The sequence below is a fragment of the Camelus ferus genome, chromosome 1, assembly GCF_009834535.1.
Source record: "Camelus ferus isolate YT-003-E chromosome 1, BCGSAC_Cfer_1.0, whole genome shotgun sequence".
NCBI lineage: Eukaryota > Metazoa > Chordata > Mammalia > Artiodactyla > Camelidae > Camelus > Camelus ferus.
Genome location: NC_045696.1, coordinates 68864884 through 68883085, shown reverse-complemented (window position 1 = coordinate 68883085; position 18202 = coordinate 68864884). Strand labels below are relative to the sequence as shown.

The 18202-nt window shown below is 42.9% G+C and overlaps 1 long non-coding RNA gene across 1 annotated transcript in view; it reads right to left on the bottom strand.

Moving 5' to 3' along the window:
- The window catches only part of LOC106730133, a 38795-nt gene that overhangs the window by 1991 nt on the left and 18602 nt on the right, over window positions 1-18202 (bottom strand). Inside the window, exon 3 of the long non-coding RNA XR_001366567.2 lies at window positions 31-136. This is a non-coding gene — a long non-coding RNA (uncharacterized LOC106730133). The remainder of the gene's footprint in view (window positions 1-30; window positions 137-18202) is intronic.

Here is an 18202-nt window from a genome sequence, read left to right as displayed (position 1 = left end):
AGTTCTGCAGGAGGAGGAATGCTTACTTACCATGGCAGGACAGCATCTTTGAGATAGCGACAGCTTACTGACTCTTCTTCCTTTTGCTCAGATTCAAGTAACTAACCTGTTGTTCATCCAACACCTCTGGGAAGGGCTGCAGTAGGGCAGAAAGCAGAATGAAAGGAAGGTCTTCACCTTGGTTTCCAAAAGCCTAAAACCCTTAAAGGAATGATGTCAAGTCAGTGATGTCCCCCTGGAATAGCCAAACTGTTTAGATACAAAACCTGAAGGGGAGCAGGAGTAAGGGGAGAAAAACTAATTCCTCTTTCCTATGAACTGCCCCTGCTATGGGTTGACTATGTCCCCCTAAAATTCAACGAAGGATGTGACCTTTGGACATAGGGTCACTGCAGAAGTAACTGGTTAATATGAGGTCCTGCTGGAGCAAGGTGGGCCCCTAATCCAACATGACTGGTGTGCTTATAAAAAGGGGGAAATTTGGAGGTAGGCATGCACACAGGAGAATGCCAAGTGAAGACAGAAGCAGAGATCGGGGGGATTCTTGTACAAACCAAAGATGGCCAGTGAACCCCCAGAAACTAAGGGAGAGACGTGGAAGATTTTCCTTCACAGCTCTCAGAAGGAACCAACCCTGCTGACACCTTGATCTTGGACTTCTAGCCTCCTGGACCGTGACAACAAATTTCTGCTGTTGAAACCACCCAGTTTGTGGTACTTTGTTATGGCAGCTCTAGTAAATAAAAGTACCACCCCACCCCTGCTTGTAACTCCCCAACTACAGCAGAGTCCCCTGGACGGGCTGGAAAGGACAGTGAGAGGAACATGGCTGTCTCAGGGCCTAGAGGGAGGGCTCTGGGCCCTGTCCCCAGCCACAGCTCTTGGAAGGACCAGCAAATCCTTGGAGAGTGAGGCTGAACAGGGCCCAGGCAGATGGGATGTTAGGCAGCCTTGAAGAGATCCCATGCCTGGAGAGGCAGAGAAGCAGCTGAGTGAATGCCCCTTCCTGATGAGATGGTGAATGTGGGACCCCTGAGCAGTGCTGAGAGGCCAGATAACACGGACGACTATACTCCCTGACCCCTACACCTAATGCCTTACGGTTGCAAGTTCCCTGGAACTCAGATGTACCAAGTTAGGTTTCTGCCTGAATCTTAAGAGAATGGGGGCTTAAAATAGGAATGACAGAAAAATAGATTTCAATTAGTTTGGAAACAGACTTGTGCTTGCCAAATTTCCAGTGGCCTTAAGTCTCTGTAGGCCCTGGTGAGCTGGGCCTTGGGGTGGCACTGGGCTTCTCTGGTCAGGCCTGGAGGGGAGCTTCTGCAACCTCCCCAGGCTGTCTTGCCCCAGGTTCCTAGCGTGCTACCAGGTATGACAGGGGTGAGGGAGGAAAAATGAGACCCTGGCTCCTCTTGACCACACCAGCCACTCAGAGAAGACATAAGCCACAAAGACGAAGGACAATAGAGAGAGATTCCCCTGCAACCTCCACACCCACCCCACCAAGAGCTCTCCGAACTGACACAAGCCCAGCTCCATGCTCTCTGTTCTTACAGAATGCGCCACAGCCTGGCCTCGTGCTTCAGCCACTCCACGAACGGCTCTGCAGCCACAAGCAGGAAGGGGAGAAGGTGCTCCAGGACTCTGCCACCCCCACCCTAGTCCCAGCCCCCTGCTCCCCTGTGGCTTTGGTTTCTACTTCCCCTGTGACCCTCGGGGCAGCCTTCCAGGATGTGCTGTGATGTGACGGGGAGTGCACTGTGGCCCTAGGAACACTTTCCACTTTATCTGGGGCTGGAATAGTCTAACCCAGAAAATTCACCCCTATGGGCTGGGATGATGGCATCAGTTTCAGGAGAGGAAAAGGTCTCACCTGCACCCATGAAACTCCATCATCCAGTGTTTTCAAGCTGCCATCCAGTCCGTCTCAGGACTGACTGGGAAACAAGTTTATAAAGGGAATAGGGATTCCCTTCAGTCCAGCAAGTGCACAGTGAGCACCACTGTGAATGGCACTGGGAGACAGTGATGAAGACTCACAGCACCCGCCCTCCAAGAGGTCAAGAGTCTGGGAGAGTGGGCCTGCCCTGTCTGGGTGTAGTATTATCAGGTTCAAGTGAGAGGACAGAGACAGACACCATTCTCTGGAAAGCTAAACCTGGAAAGTAGGGTTATTGCTATTAGGCATGCACTTATGACTACAGAGAAGAAAAATACTATGCAAATGCCAAGTACGAAGGCATGTATGATCATACACGGTAAAGCACGATAATGAACTCATAGAAGAAAGATTCATTCTGAAAGAGATATGGGGAGCCTTAATGGGTGACAGTCTTGAGGAATAGGCAGGAATATCTTTTTTTTTTTTAAGGGAAATGCTTTTTCTGGTTATAAAAGTAATATATATTCATTATCAAAACACAAAATCATAAAGGGGAAAAGGTCCCATCTCCTCCATCCTATCATCCAAAGATAATCCTACTGACAATGCCCAATTCTATTTTAAAATAGATCTATTTTGTGCAATTAAGACCATGTCCTTTTTTTTTTTTAATTTAAAAATATATCATAAAAATGCCTCCAGATCTTTAACGCAGCTGGCTGTGTCAGGAACCACCCACCCCAGAACCTGGCTCCACCCACTAGTGGGCCAATACCAGCCCTGGGGTCCCCTAGGGCCCCTGCAGCCAGACAGCTCCTGACCTGGTCCCACCCACCAGCCACAGCAACAGGCAGGGCCTGGCAACCAGCTGGATCTGGGACCAGCCGCACCTACCAAACTACCCACAGTAGTCAGGAGTTTTCTTTGTTTCTTCTGCTTGGAGTTATTTGAACTTCTTAGATATGTGTGTTTATACTTTCAATCAAATTTGGAAAAATTTTGGCCATGATTTCCTCAAACATTTTTTCTCTTCCTCTCTCATCTTTGGAAATTCTAATCACATGAATGGTAGGTTGCTTAATGCTGCCCCATAGCTCACTGATGCTCTTTTTATTTTCTAAAATTCTATTTTTCTCCTGTTTTATCTTGGATAGTTTCTGGTATTACATCTTCAGTTTGCCGGACTTTTCTGCAATGTCAAGTCTGCCGTTAATTCTACCCAAGTATTTTTCATCTGAGATATTGCAGTTTTCATCTTTCCTCTACCTTCTTGAAAATATAAAATACACTCTTAGCAACTTTTAATGATCTTATCTACTAATAATACCAACTGTTTTATTTCTGGGTCAGTTTCAGTAGATTTTCCTCCTTTCTATGGGTCGCTTTTTCCTGCTTTTTTTTTTTTTCAAGTCCCAGTAATTTTAGACTGGATGCCAGATATAAATATTTTCTTTTTGGGTGCTAGATATTTTTGTAGTCTGATCAATATTTTTGAGTTTTGCTTGGGATGCAAGTAAGTTTCCTGGCAAACCATCTGTTCTTTTCAGGTACTGCTCCTAAGCTCTTTTGTTTCTCATTTCTCAGGATCCCTGTTCTCTGTTGTCTGACATCCAATGTCTTCAAAACTGTTATTCTGCATTTTTTGTAGTTCTTTAGCTATTTCATTCAGGAGGGTAAATCAAGTCTCTTCTACTCTCTCTCGGCCAGAAATGGAAGTATCTCTTCATTAAAAGTTGAAGTGAATAAATATTATAGGAGTTTCCCTTACACCGAATCTGGATTCATTCAACCATTTGGCTCTGTCTCAGAGATGGGAGAAGGGATCCTATGGGTCTCTATTTGCCTCATTGGTAAAGAGGCTCCAGAAAGGGCCTCATCCAAAGGGGAGGGGACAGAGCTGGGGTGAACCCGCCTCGCTCAAGCTTAAGGGGCCCAGTGGGAGGGGATCAGATGCTGACTGTCCTACAGCCTGTCCTGTGGAACAGGAGAGGACTGTAGTGACAGTATGAGATGACCTTGTAAGTTCTTATTTCCTGAAACATCTATGGGGTACTGAAAACGCAGTGTGGCGTGCAGTCTGCAGCCTGACAACAATGAACTTGGTGTAAGGGCTGGCAGCAAGAATGGTTGGTGCCTGGCACTGGCGCTCACAGAAGAGGAAAAGAAGAAGAAAGTGATGGCCGTCTTGAAGACAGATCCACTTTAGACCAATTCCTCTCAGTCCTCCTTGGGTAGAGCTTTGAGGGGGCTGGAATTGACACACTGTAACTGACTACACTTCAATTAAAAAAGAAAAACAAGGTCAAAGCAACATGCGAAATTTGGGGAAGCAAAATGGGCTCTGACAGAAAAGTTCCATATGGTTGTGCATGTGTGTGAACAGGCATAGGTCAGCCAGGACGGGAATCAGGGGCAACATTATAGTGGAAGCCGCAAAGTAGTGTGGCTGCTTTGAGTAACTGACTTTTTAAAGACCTTAGCTACAAAAGGGACCCACTCTCTGCGACGTGAGATCTGGTCTATCTCACTGAGGTGATGAGGTGTGTGTTTGCGTCTAGTGACAACATCTCTGCCCCGGAGCAGCCTACAGTTGGGCCTGCCCAGAGAGTAAACAGGGTCAGGGCTGAAAGCTCAGGCCCTGGCATCGCCCAAAGCTCACACTGTGCTTCCTCAGATGTTTGTTTCTACCTCTTGCCAAAGAAAGATTGAAGGAGTCTTAAAATAGGTGGGGAAAAGTTACATAAAGCTTTTTATCGGGAAGCTCTGAGACCCGTTTGTCAAAGGTCTGTCCTGAGGCATGACTAGATAAATGGAAAAGGACCAGTCTCAGGCACAGACACGAAAGCAGCTGGAAGTCCGTTACACCCTGCAAGCTTAGGTTGAGACAAAGGCTGTGAACCTTCTTGAATCTCTGTGGAAGCAGATCAAAAGGGAAGTATCTGCTAGGTCTTTACATGAATACCTTTTTTTCCCAACAGGAAATATCCCATTCTTGGAACATACTGCACAGCGAAAGCGGGTGGCCTTGGCAGCACTGAGTAAGAAAGCCGTATTCAACCGAGAGTTCCGGGCGAAAGCACAAACACAGAGAAGCCCTTTTACAATAAAGCCATCCAACTGTAGTGGCTTATAGTGCTCCAGGCGGTGCTTACCAAGTGAAGGGAGTTGGCGGTCTGGCCTGTGGTGGCCATGCTGCTCTCACTGTCTGCTATACTGGGCTGGAAGTTAGTAATCTCAGCTTTTTTACCTTCAGTTTCAGACATGTGAGTTATTTCTCATCAGAGCATGGTGAATTCCATCAGAAGCCACAGAGCGGTATTTCATGTTTACCAGCTGGAAGAACACCAACACTGCCAGCTCACTACTCAGGAGTGGTAACACTTCCTAAATTTGTCCTTACGTTGAAGTTTCTGCTATTGCCAACTCAGCAACCTTCACAGGACAGACTCTAGTCTAGAGCTAACGTTCATTTAAAGCTCTTTGAATATAGTGCCCACCAGTCCTACTAGCTGTCTCTTTATACCCTCTTGTTTTAGAACTTAAAATATATTAAATTTGTTCCTTTATTCATCCACCCATCCATTCCACTGATGAATACTGGTGTGCATACACTGTGCCTCGTTCTGTGACGGACCTACAAAGATAATACTGACAATAGTGACAAGGAGAGTGATGGCACCAAAATGGTGGCACAGGAGACCCCAAACCCTATCCCCACACAAAGACTAATAATTAGAAAGCCGGCCATGAACAAAAATAGCTCTGGGAGAGTTCTGGATTCCACTTAAGAAATTTTAGCACATGGTGGAACAAAAGCCCTGAGAAAATTAGTTTCATTCTGCCTGCATCATCCTATCCCCTGAGCTGGCACTTCTCAGTGCCAAGAGGTAACGTCCTAGCTAGAAAGAGTTCCCCTTGCTAGGAAAGGAATAGTGGGGTGAGCAGTTTCTCCAACCTTTCGGGTACCACACAAACAACCTACTTAGGTTTCACCCTACAGACAGGCGAAGCTGAGATGTATACAGGTGGCTCCGAACAAAAGCAGCCATGTAGCAGGAGTGCTCACAGTTCAGTGACCTGCTCTGCAGACAAACACAGTGCCTTTGGCCACTGAATAAGAGCCAATGGCCAGCACAGGTGTCACAGACTCCCTGCAGATTTCACCAGCTTTTGTCCTACAGGTGTTTGTGTTCGCTGATGCCAGCTGCCTGGATCCCTCCCTGCTCCATCACCCCCTACTAACCCTTGTTCCCATCAGAGCCTGAGAACTGCACTGGCAGCCAGCTCTGGCATCTGAGGCTGTACTAGTGCGAAACATTGGCTTGGACCCCTGTAGCTGTCCCCTGCTGTGTGTGCACTGAGAGCGAGCCCCTCCGGTTCATTATTATGATGCTAGACTGACATCCATCGCTGGCCCTCACTGCAGTGTGCACTACTTGTGGGCCCAGATCAGGCCCTGTCTTATGTCACTGGCCTGAACCACAGAGCTTACCTGCACATGCTTTTCCTCCAGCACCTGTACACCCTCATCAGTCTTCGCTGCAGTTCACACACCCAGGGGAAGATTATGCAGCCATGAGAGAGCATGCTGATAGCCGGCGCCCAGGAGCTGCCAGTGAGCTTGTAGTTGTCTCTGGCCCTTGCTGCCCGTCCTGGCCCCCGTCATGTATGTATCTGCAACTGGCTCCTGCCATGACAGAAGCACCTGCCGCTGGTCCCCACAGCTGAGTGTGTGCACACCACCACAATGCCTGCCCTGGTCCCTAGCTGCTGAACCTGGAGGCACCGCTGAGGACCCCAAGAGCTCTTGTAACTGCTGCATACTCCCTACAGTCCTTTCTGAGGACATACAGTTGTTGATGCTGGGAAGCTCAGTGATGTGAACTGAAGAGACGGTATGCCCCTGCTGGACCTAGTGCTGCCACATACTTGGAACCCTGCACACTAGCCCTGGCATCACAGTATCCCTCGGTGTACCCTCACTCACAGGTGAAATTTTCCTTACCGAAGTCAGCCCATAAAGTTTGAAAGAGGCCACTGATTCTTCAAAAGCACAGATACCTAAACAAGGCTACCAGAATCATGAAGAATCAGGGAAACACGACTCTATCAAAGGAATACAGTAAACCTACAGTAACTGGCCCCAGAGAAATGAAGATCCAGGAACTGTCTGATGAAGAATTCAAGATAATTGTTCTCAAGATGCTCAGAGAGCTAAAAGAGAACACAGACAAAAAATTTAATGATATCAGGAAAACAATACAAGAACATATAAGTTCAACAAAAAGATACAAAACATAAAAAAGAACCAAACAAATTTTGGAGATGAAGAATACAATAACTGAACTGAAGAATTCAACAGAGAGCTTCAATAGAAGACTTGACCAAGCAGAAGACAGAATAGTGAGTAAGAGACAGACTAACTGAAATTATCCAATCACAGGAGCAAAAAGAGAAGAGAATGAAAGGAGCCTGAGGGACTTACTGGACACCATGAAAAGACATAATGTACAAGACTGGAGTCCTGAAGGAAAAGAGGGGGTAAAAGCTTATTGAAAGAAGTAAGATCTGTGAACTTCTCAAACCTGGGGAAATATCTGGACATCCAAGTCCATGAAGCTAATAGGTCACCCCAAAATTTCAACCCAAGAGGTCTTATCCAGGACCCATTAAAACAAAACTGTCTAAAATAAAAGGCAAAGAGAGAATTTTAAAAGAAGCAAGAGAAAAAAAATCATACAAGAGAAACTCCACAAGGCTATCAGTGGATTTCTCAATAGGGACCTTGTAGGCCAGGAAGGAATGGGATGATATATTCAAATGTATCTGCTGAGAGAAAGAAATTGCCAACCAATAAAACTCTACCCAGCAAAACTGCTTCGGAAATAAAGGTGAGATAATGACTTTCCCTAATAAACAAAAGCTGAAGGAATTCATCACCACTAAACCTACTTTATAAGATAAGCTGAAAGAAGTCCTTGACGCTGAAATGAAAGGATGCTAATTAGTGACATGAAAACATGACAGCATCCAACACACTGGGGTAAAGTTAAACTTATAATCAGACTCAAAATACTCTAATACTGTAATGTGGTGGTGTGCTAACTACTTAAGTCTACTTAACTACTTAAGTATAAAGGTTAAAGGACAGAAGTATTAAAAATAGCTATAGCAACAATTTGTTAATAAATACACAATATAAAAAGATGTAAATTGTAACATCAGAAACATAAAAGCAGAGAGTAAAAGGGTAGAATTTTGCACGCTGTTGAAGTTAAAATGCTTATCAGCATAAAACAGACTGTTACTTACATACATAAAATGTTTTTTATAAGCCTCACAGAAACCACAAGGCAAAAACCTACAGTAGAATCACAAAGCTAAAGAGAAGCGAATCAAAGCTTACCACTAAGGAGAATCGTCAATTCACAAAGGAAGACAGCAAGAGAGGAAGAAAGGAATGAGGGAACTACAAAACTGTCAGAAAACAGTCAGATGGCATTAATAAGTCGGTACCTATCAATGATTACTCTAAATGTAAACGGTGACTTCTTCAGTCAAGACATCAAGTGGCTGGATGGCTTAAAACCACACACACACACACACACAAACTATACACTGGCTGTAAGATACTCAATGGGGAAAGGACAGTCTCTTCAAAAACTGATGTTGGAAAAACCATTCTGTTCACATGCAGAAGAGTGAAACTGGACCCCCATCTTAGACTACTCAAAAAAAATTAACTCGGAATGGATTACAGATTTAAACATAAGAACTGAAGCCATAAGACTCCTGGAAGAAAACGTGGAAAAAGCTCCTTGACATTGGTCTTGGCAATAAATTTTTGGATATGACACCAAAAGCACAAACAACAAAGCAAAAATAAGTGGGACTACATAAAACTAAAAGGCTTCTGCATATTAAAAGAAACAATAAACAAAATGAAAAGGCAATCCATGGAATGGGGGAAAATATTTGCAAATTATCTATCTGGTAAGGGGTTAATATTCTAAAATATATTAAGAACTCATACAACTCAGTAGCAAAAAACAAGCAATCCAATTTAAAAATTGGCAGAGGAAAGAAAAACTGAATACGTATTTTCCCAAAGAAAATGTACAAATGGCCAACAGGTACATGAAAAGGTGCTCAGCATCAGTAATCATCAGGGAAATGCAAATCAAAGCCACAATGAGACATCACCTCACACCTGTTAGAACGGCTCTCATCAAAAAGAGGTAACAAGTGTTGGCAAGGGTGCAGAGAAGGGGAACTTTTGTGCACTATTTGTTGGTGGGAATGTAAACTGGTGATGCTATTATGGAAAACAATATGGAGGTTCTCAAAAAAATTAAAAATTGAACTACCATGGATCCAACAATCCCACTTCTGGGAATAAAAAAGAAAATGAAAACAAGACTTTGAAAAGATATCTACACCCCATGTTCATTGCAACATTATTTCTAATAGCCAAGACATGGAAACAACCTAAGTGTCCAACAGATGAATGGTTAAAGATGTGACATATAGATCTTTATATTTTGTGTGTGTATGTGTATATAATGTGATATTATTCAGCCATGAGAAAGAAAAAAATCTTGCCATTTGTGACAACATCAATGAAACCTGAGGGCATTCTAAGTGAAATAAATCAGATAGAGAAAGGTAGATACTGTATGATATCACTTACATGTGGACTCTAAAAAAGCAGAATTCATAGAAACAGAGAAGAGAGTGGTGGTTACCAGGGCCTGGGGGGTGGGAGAAATGGGGAGGTGTTAATCAAAGGGTAAAAATTTCCAGTTATAAGAATAAGTTCTGGGGATCTAATGCACACCATGGTGATTATAGTTAATAATATTGTATTGTATACTTGAAAGCTGTAAGAGAGTAGATCGTAAGTATTCTCACCATAAAAGAAGAAATGATAATTATGTGATGTATTGGAGGTTTCAGCTAAGGCTATAGTGGTAATCACTTTGCAACATATAAAAGTGCATCAAAGAAATTCATTGTACACCTTAAATTTACACAATATTATATGTCAATTATATCTCAATAAGGCTGAGGGAAAAAAAAACACTAATGAGAAACTCATACAACCTTTGCCACAAGCCAGGAACACTTTTATGCACTTAATATTTTTAGTGTTAATCCTTCTAACAACTTTATGAGAAGGTACTGGTATTATTCCCATTGTACAGATAAGGATACAAGATTAATAAGACAAAGTCCCTGCTTTCAAAGGCATTTACAGAGTAGTTAAGGAGTAAAATTATACACTCACAAAAGAGTGAAGTTAACATTGTTAGGCCTAAATCTCAACACAAGTTTGCAAAAGTAGTGACACAGATGGTTTCCTATGGCTCAAGGAAGTGTGTCTTAGGTCACTTAGGGTCTCCTAAAAGCAGTCACTGAATTAAGGTGGGTGGTAGTGATTAAGGAATTACTCTCAGAGGAATAGATGCAAGACAGGAAAGGGGGGGGGGCCAGCAAAGGGGCACTTCCAGGTGAAGTTCTAGCTTCAGCCTTTATCCCACAGAGATTTCTGGGGTGTAAATTGCACCTTAGTAACTGTCCTATCTAGAAGCAAGGGAATTGAGGTTTTGAAGTCCCCACTGGTGGTCAGGCCTTGGCTAATGAGGTTCCTTGCAGTTGCAGGAATGTGAAACTCCAGACACTTCGTGTCTGACAATCACATGGTGGAAGTGGTGGAACAGGTGAGGCAGCTGCACTGCCCAAGATCAATCCTTTCCAGGTCTCAGGTTCAAGCCACTTGTTGCAAAGCACGCAGAAGCTGGGGGATGAGTGCACAGAACATCAAAGAGGTCTGAGAGGATGTGGAGGGTGGGTCCTCACACTGCTAGAGTTCCCCCTCTTGTACCTCTTGTTAAATTCACTCCATCCCATCACAGCTTCTTCAAAATTTTGTTGGTCAGTTTCTGGAGGAAAATTTGTAAGAGGTATGTTAATGAGGTAAGCCACAGCCCTCACTATGGCAGTTGGACCTGAGATTGTACCTAAGATTTGTTGTTTTCCTCCTCCACCACCCTTACTAGAGACCACCCCATTTGCCCTTGGCTACCACTTCTGCTAGTTGAGGTGACTAGCCTGGTGAGATGACCTTCAACCCCGGGGGTCTGAGCCCCTGGTCACCATGCCTTTATCAGGCTGTGGCTCCGTAACTACTCACTGACACTTAATACTGGCCGTGGGAGTACCAAGGGGTGTCCCTGTGACCCAAACACATTCCTTCCCACCTTCGTTATAGCACAAGTCTACCTCCTCATGATGACCAGAACCAGTTTCCCCAACTGTATGCTAACTCATTTCTGTGTCTCTTGCTTTACTGACACTAAGCAGGTAGCAGCCATAGCTTTAAGTTGAAAGGGATTCTTAGGTATGCTCTGAGGAGGCATATCTGCCCTGCAAACCAGACCTTTAGACCCACAGAACCTAAGTTTGCAGGGACAAGAAGTACAAATTCTTCAAGTGGGAGTGATGGTAAGTGGGGCCACTTCCCACTTCTACCAGGTGACTGCCAGACTCACATCTCCTACCTATTGATTATGTAGGACTCCACCCTAGCAGGGTATCACCTTCAAGCTGGCATCTCAACTGTGCCTCTAAGAGGCTGATTCAACACACTGTTAGGCCAGCAGCCTCTGGATGATGTAGTATGTGGTAGGACCAGTGGCTCCCACTGTCTTGTGCCTGTGGCCACGTGTCCAAGGCACTGTTACGCAGTATTTCACACTGCTAAATCGAATGCTCTGTGAGCCCTTGGATAGTGACCTGAGGCCTGTGGGAAGGAAAGGCAAACCCATTCCTGGAATACTCTTCAATCCCAGTCAGAAGGAAATGCTTCCCTTTTCCGGGTGGACATGTTCAGCAACCCATGAGTCAGGTCTGGTTATCTTCCTCCTCTGTCAGCTGGTCAGAGGAAAATTCCCAGTTGTTAGCAGAGAAGTATTGGTGCCCTGGTGATGAGTGATGAGAGAGAACTGGGCCATTTGTCCATGCAGATTACTTGTGCCCTCTGGACCAGCTCCAGCTGCATCCAGAATATACTACTACTATCACATGACGGCTTGCTGCTGGGCCAGACACTGTGATTTGATAGTTCAAACAGCTCTCAGCTTAAGGTGAGCAGCTGTGGTACCAGAGTTACTTGATTTCCTAAGATCAGATGCCCATTTCTATCAGGGCTCAGTGTCACAGTATCACGCTAGGAGCTGTTCTTTGTTTTGAATGGTATATAGTTCTACACTGCTGATGGCACGGCCTTCTCTCTTCAATATATCAAGGACACTCAATGATGGTGACCAAATACTACCACAGTTACAATTATGATCTCCTTTGTCGCTCTCAAATGCTGAAGATACTGACAAGTTCATGCATTCCCCCTACCTGTGTCCTGTCTCAGTTAACCATGAGTGAAGGATCTGGTAATTGCGAAGCTACAGCATGCCAGGGCCTATCAGCACTAGATACAGAGACATTTCTGTCTGGCTAATGTAGGATCCAACTTCAGGATCTCATCTTTGAATGTGCTTCCTGGGACCACTTCTGCTACCAACTGTCTTAAATTAGGTTCTCCCAGAACCGGATCCTAAGTCAAGGATTCAGGGGCTTGTGATTTTTTAAGGAAGATACTAGTAAGGACTTGGGAGGTGCAGGAGAGAGAAACACAAGAGGCCAAGCATGGCTGCATGAAGTGTCAGCTTCATCCTGAATCTGCAGAGACTTTGAGAGTAACTGACTCTCCATGGTTTGTTTCACAGCAAAGATGCTATGTGAGAGTAGATGGTATATCTAAAACCCCCAGGCACCTCCTGCTCTCAGCAAGGGTGGGCAGCCCCAATGCCTAGGAGAAAAAGTGTCTTCAGGCCTTCAGGTCACAGTGTTGGCTGTTAGCTGCAAAGCACGTAGAGTGGGAGATGGAGGCACACACTGGTAAGGGTGCCCCAAAGTCAAAGTCATACAGAAAGAAATGCTCTGAGTTCAGAGAATCAAGAGATCATGAGGGAGACAGAGTAGTCAGAGAAGGCTCCTTGGATGAAATCAGACTTCAGCTGGACTTACTGAGAGGCTGTGGATATGTGAAATTGTATTAACAAGGGCATCACAGATAAGTTCAGTGGGGCTGTCAGTAGTGAGTGGACACAAGATCTGAAGGAAGCAATTAGATTATCATGGTAGTTGCTGCTGAGATTCTTTAACACTTTCTCTAGATTCTTTGTTAGGCTGGAGAAAAATACAAAGCAAAACCACAAACATTTCAAAGATCTCCCTTTGCCCACTAATCCCTCCTTCCTATCTGTTTCAAGGCCCCTTCTAGGAAATATCTTTTGGGGAGTAAGCACTGAGCACCTTGCTCTAAATCCCCTGCTCCCCACCCCACTCCCAGCCCCTTTTCTTTCCCATCCCTCCCTCTCCTCTAAGTATTGGATGCCGATCATCAGGCTTAGGGTTTTGAAGTAAGACACTGCATCCTCTCTTGGGACATGTCTGAATCTATTGAACATTTACTATTCCCCTGCTTCCTGAGGGCTCAGCATGTGCTGCAAGTTCCAAATCACTGCTATCTAACAATATAAAACAAAACATGATGAGATGCCAAACAAGTGTACAGGATAATGAATATGAGAACTCAGAAGCCAATTTTGTCCAAGCAAACAGGGAAGACTTTCAGAAGAACACGAGGCTTAATTTGAGTTTTAGAATATGACATGATGTCGAGAAGGTGGAGGAGGATTGCCTTCAAGGTAGCTGAAGTGTGAGTGTGTTGAGTGTGTGTGTGTGAAGGTATCTGATATGGAGGAAAGGGACAGAGAAGGCTACATCAGTGCTTCCTAAGCATGACCCTCAGATCACATCAGTGTCCTAACAAAAGCACACATTCTCCATTTCTTCTCTCCCATCCCACCTCTCCATTCCTGTTCCCCAGAGGCAACAGCTTTCAAATTTTTCAGGTACTTATTATGGTATTTTTTTCCATCTTTCTAAAAATATAATTATATTGCTATTTTAATTCATCAGTTTCAGAAATTATTTACTACACTGGAAGATGATAATTCAGCTATCTGAATTATTATCTGATAATTCAGCTATTCACCCCTTACCCATACACACCAACCCTATACCCTACTCCTAATATAGTCTTAACAGTATCATATTTGGCTAAATCAATATTCAGTGACTACATTTTGGCCGTATAAATGTTATTTGTAGCTGACTCTGAGTGCATGGTTACATTTCCTTTCTTCCTCCCCTCGACCCCTCACCCTAGGGTTAATGATTACATTTGTGCTTACTTAGGGTTTTTTTGTAATATAATCAGTTTATCCCCAAATTCTGACAGAGCTATGAACTCTTCTCAGTATATTTATTTATAAATATTAGATATTCTATTCCCTTCCTTTTTTGAGGAGGGATGTGAGGGAGGCATCCCCCTGAGCTGGGGATCTCCAACCCCACACTAAACAAGTATTGTCATACAGCTCCATCTCATCACCGTCATCTTAGAATTCCCCTTTCCCCTCGATCCCTGTTATTTCTGTTCCTTTTTTTCCCCCTACAACTGCATTATTGTTGGCTTAAGCCTCCTTGTTTTGGTTAGATATGCCAAAACAGTGGTTTACAGAGAGAGAGGGAAGTAGGGAGTAAGTCTGGGGAAAGCCCAGAGAAAGCACTTCTTAAGGAAATGTGAAGATACCACTCTGGGGTCATGCAGGAAAACTGAGTGCTTTTGGAAACTCTTCCTGAGACAGCAATAAGTTTCAATCACACTGAACTGGAAAGGTGAGGGCCTTAAGATAAATCTTTATTTTCCTCCGTGCATGTAACAGGCTTAGATCTCAAATACAGAACATATTAAAAACAAGCATTAAAAAAGCTGTACTTTGCCACATTGACAGAAGAGGGCACCATTAAGCTAAGAATCTTGTAAACCATCTCAAAGCCACAAACAAAACTGAAGAAAAAGGAATACATCTATGCAAAGCTACTTACAGAAAAAAAAAAAAAAAAAAAGAGAGAGAGAGAGAGAAAGAAGAGAATCAAATATCTCAAGTGATGAAAATCTTCCTTCATTTCAAGGGAAATAAAAAGCAAAACACAAAACCCAAACAACCATGAAGTGAAAGAAAACCACAACACATTTCAGGTTGAACTAAATAACCTCAAATAAGCATTTGGAAATATGGAAAACTATGTTCAATCAGAAATTAAAAACATAAATGGATTTGGAAAAAAAATAGGAAGATACTTTAAAAAAGAATTGTTTGAACTCAAGAAATAAACAGAACAAAAAGAAAAATCATCTCAGAATTGACAAGTAAATTTTAAGAAAGTAACTGTATTTGTTTCCTGGGGCTGCCTTAACAAATTACCACTAACTGGGTGACTGAAAACCATAGAAACTGGTTCTCTCATGTTCAGCAGGCCTGAAGTCTGAAATCAAGAAGTGGGCAGGGCTGGTCCCTCCTGTAGGTGCTCCCAGTTTTCATCCCGCTCTCCCAGCTTCCAGTGGCCGCCAGCAATCCTTGATGTTCCCTGGCTGATAGATGATACATCATTCTAATCTCCACCTCCACCTTCACATTGCCTTCTATTTTAAATGCCTTCTCTCCTTTTCTTCTAAGGACACTTGCCATTGGATTCGGGTCTCATCTCAAGATCCTTAACTTAATCACATCTACAAGCCCCTTTTACCAGATAAAGTCACATTCACAGGTTTGAAGTGGGCACATCGTGTGGGAGGCCAACATTTAACTCACTACAACACCCAAGGGAGAACGGACTCAAATGGAAATTTAATGAGCAGTACTGAAGACAGCCAGCCAAAGTGAAATGAGATAAAGAGTCAGGAAGGACATAAATGACACAGAAGACAGGCAATGCAACTTAGATATAATTGGAATCCTTGAAGAAATAAAAAGCAATGGAACTATTATTTAAAATTATAGTTGAAGGAAACGTCCTAGAAATAAAACATTAATATACAGATGAAAGGCTTTGCCAGGTAGCTGATGAAATTCATCTGAAATGGTCAACGCCAAGCTAACTTAATAAAATGATTTCATTCCTCCATTGTACATATCTATTCTTGCACCAAGCCCATGCCAGCTCAATTACTGTAGCTTTATAGTAAGTATCAAAATCAGGTAGTACTGAGGCCTTCAACACTGGTGTTCTTTTTCATTCTTTTGGGTATTCTAGGTCCTTTGTATTTCCATATATTTTAGAAGCAACTTGTCTGTTTCTGAAAGCCCTCTGTGTTTCTGACTGGAATTGTGTTGAAGCTATAGATCAATTTGAAAGTGACAATTTAACAATAGTGAATTCTCTAACCTATGAATACAGTATCTCTATTTAGGGCTTTACTTTCTTTCACTGGTGTTTGTAACTTTCAGCATACAATCCAGCACATATCTTGTTAGATTTACACTTGTTTTTCATGTTTTGGTATACTGTCATCGGTACTATTTAAAATTTTTTTAAGTTTCTAATTATTCATTTCTACTATATATGTAATTCAATTGATTTTTGTATACTGTTCAGCTCCTTTAGGGGAGGTTTCTTTTGATATATACGCAAGTTCAGAGGTTCTTTCCTTAGCTGACAATTTACTAATAAGCCCACCAAAAGCATTCTTCCTTTCTGTTACAGTGTTTGGATTGCTAGCATTGATTTCTTAGGGTTCCCATCACTCTGCGGCATTGCTCCTGTCTTCTTGTCAGCTGTCTACTTTAATCATCAGAGCCCTTAGCATGTTACTCATAGTTGTTTTAAATTCCCTGGGCTGATAATTCCAACATTCCTGCCATGACTGGCTCTGAAGCTTCCTCCATCTTTTCAAACTGTGTTTTTTGTTTTTTAGTACACTTTGTAATTTTTCATGATAGCTGGATGTGATATACTGGTTAAAAGGAACTGCTGTAAACAGGCTTTTAGAAATGTAGTGATAAGGTGTAGGGGATGGCGTTCTACAGTCCTATGATTAGGTCTCAGTTGTTTAGTGGGCTGCTACCCCTGGACTGAACTTCAAAGGGTTTCTCAGTTTCTCTCTTCCCCCACTTAGGTGGAACAAGAAGGCTGGAATGTGCTGGAATAGTGTACTTGCCCTGCCCCTGCAACAGCCAGGCTCTGGTTGAATAGTTTCTCCTGAGGGCAAGCCTTGTTAAGAAGAACAGAGTTCTCTGGCATATTCTGAGATGGTTTCTTTCTCCTTCCCCTGAGGGAGTGTAAGGAGATTTTTCTCCAACATTTATTGTGAAAATATGGTCAAGTCCCTGGAGGTAAACTCACAAAACTCTGCCCACCCATAACTATTCCCTCCTCCCCTATAACTAGGAATCTCTGGAGTTTTTAATTCTCAGAGTTGTCTACACTGAACTTCTAGTAACTTGTCAAATTACAGTTCATGTTTTCCTTCCCTGGCACCAGCTTCCGTGGTTTTTTCCACTGGTGAGTCTCTGTTTAGGTAAGCCATGACTCCTGGTATTCACCCGTGTGTCCAATCCTGGGAGCAACTGTTTGCCCAATGTCTGACTTTCTCTTACAGATCTAAGAGGAACTGTTGACCTTTCAGTATGTTAAGCTTTTTACTTATTGTTGGGACAACATGGTGACTTCCAAGCTCCTTACTGCACAACTAGAACCAGAAGTCTGTAAAATTTTAATATATTTAATTGTAGATCTAAGACCTAAAGTTTGAGTTGAGAATAATAATTTATGTTTTGACAAATAAGAAATAATGCAATTAAAAATGGAAGGTTCAGGAAGAAGTAAAGATGAAAGTAGAGCCTACCTGTTGTATAGGCAATGAATAGAAGTTCAGGGGGTACCATTAAAAAGGAAAACTGAATGGTAAAAAGTTAAATAAACCCACAGCTAACATCATACTCAATAGTAAAAAGCAGAAAGCATTTCCTCTGGGATTGGGAAAAGGACAGGGATGGCCATTCCTGCCACTTTTATTCAACATCATATTGGAGGTCCTGGTCACAAGAGTCGGACAAGGAAAAGAAATGAAAGGAATTCAAATTGGAAGGGAGGAGGTAAGACTGTCATTGTTTGCAGATGACATGATACTATACACAGAAAATCCTAAAGATGCCACCAGAAAACTAATTTTGGTAAAAATGTAGGATACAAAATTAATATACAGAAATCTGTTGCATTTCTGTGTACTAACAACGAATTATCAGAAAGAGAAATTAAGGAAACAGTCTCATTCACCTTTGCATCACCTTTGAATAAACCTATCTTAGGAGGCAAAAGACCTGTACTCAGAAAACTGTAAGACACTGA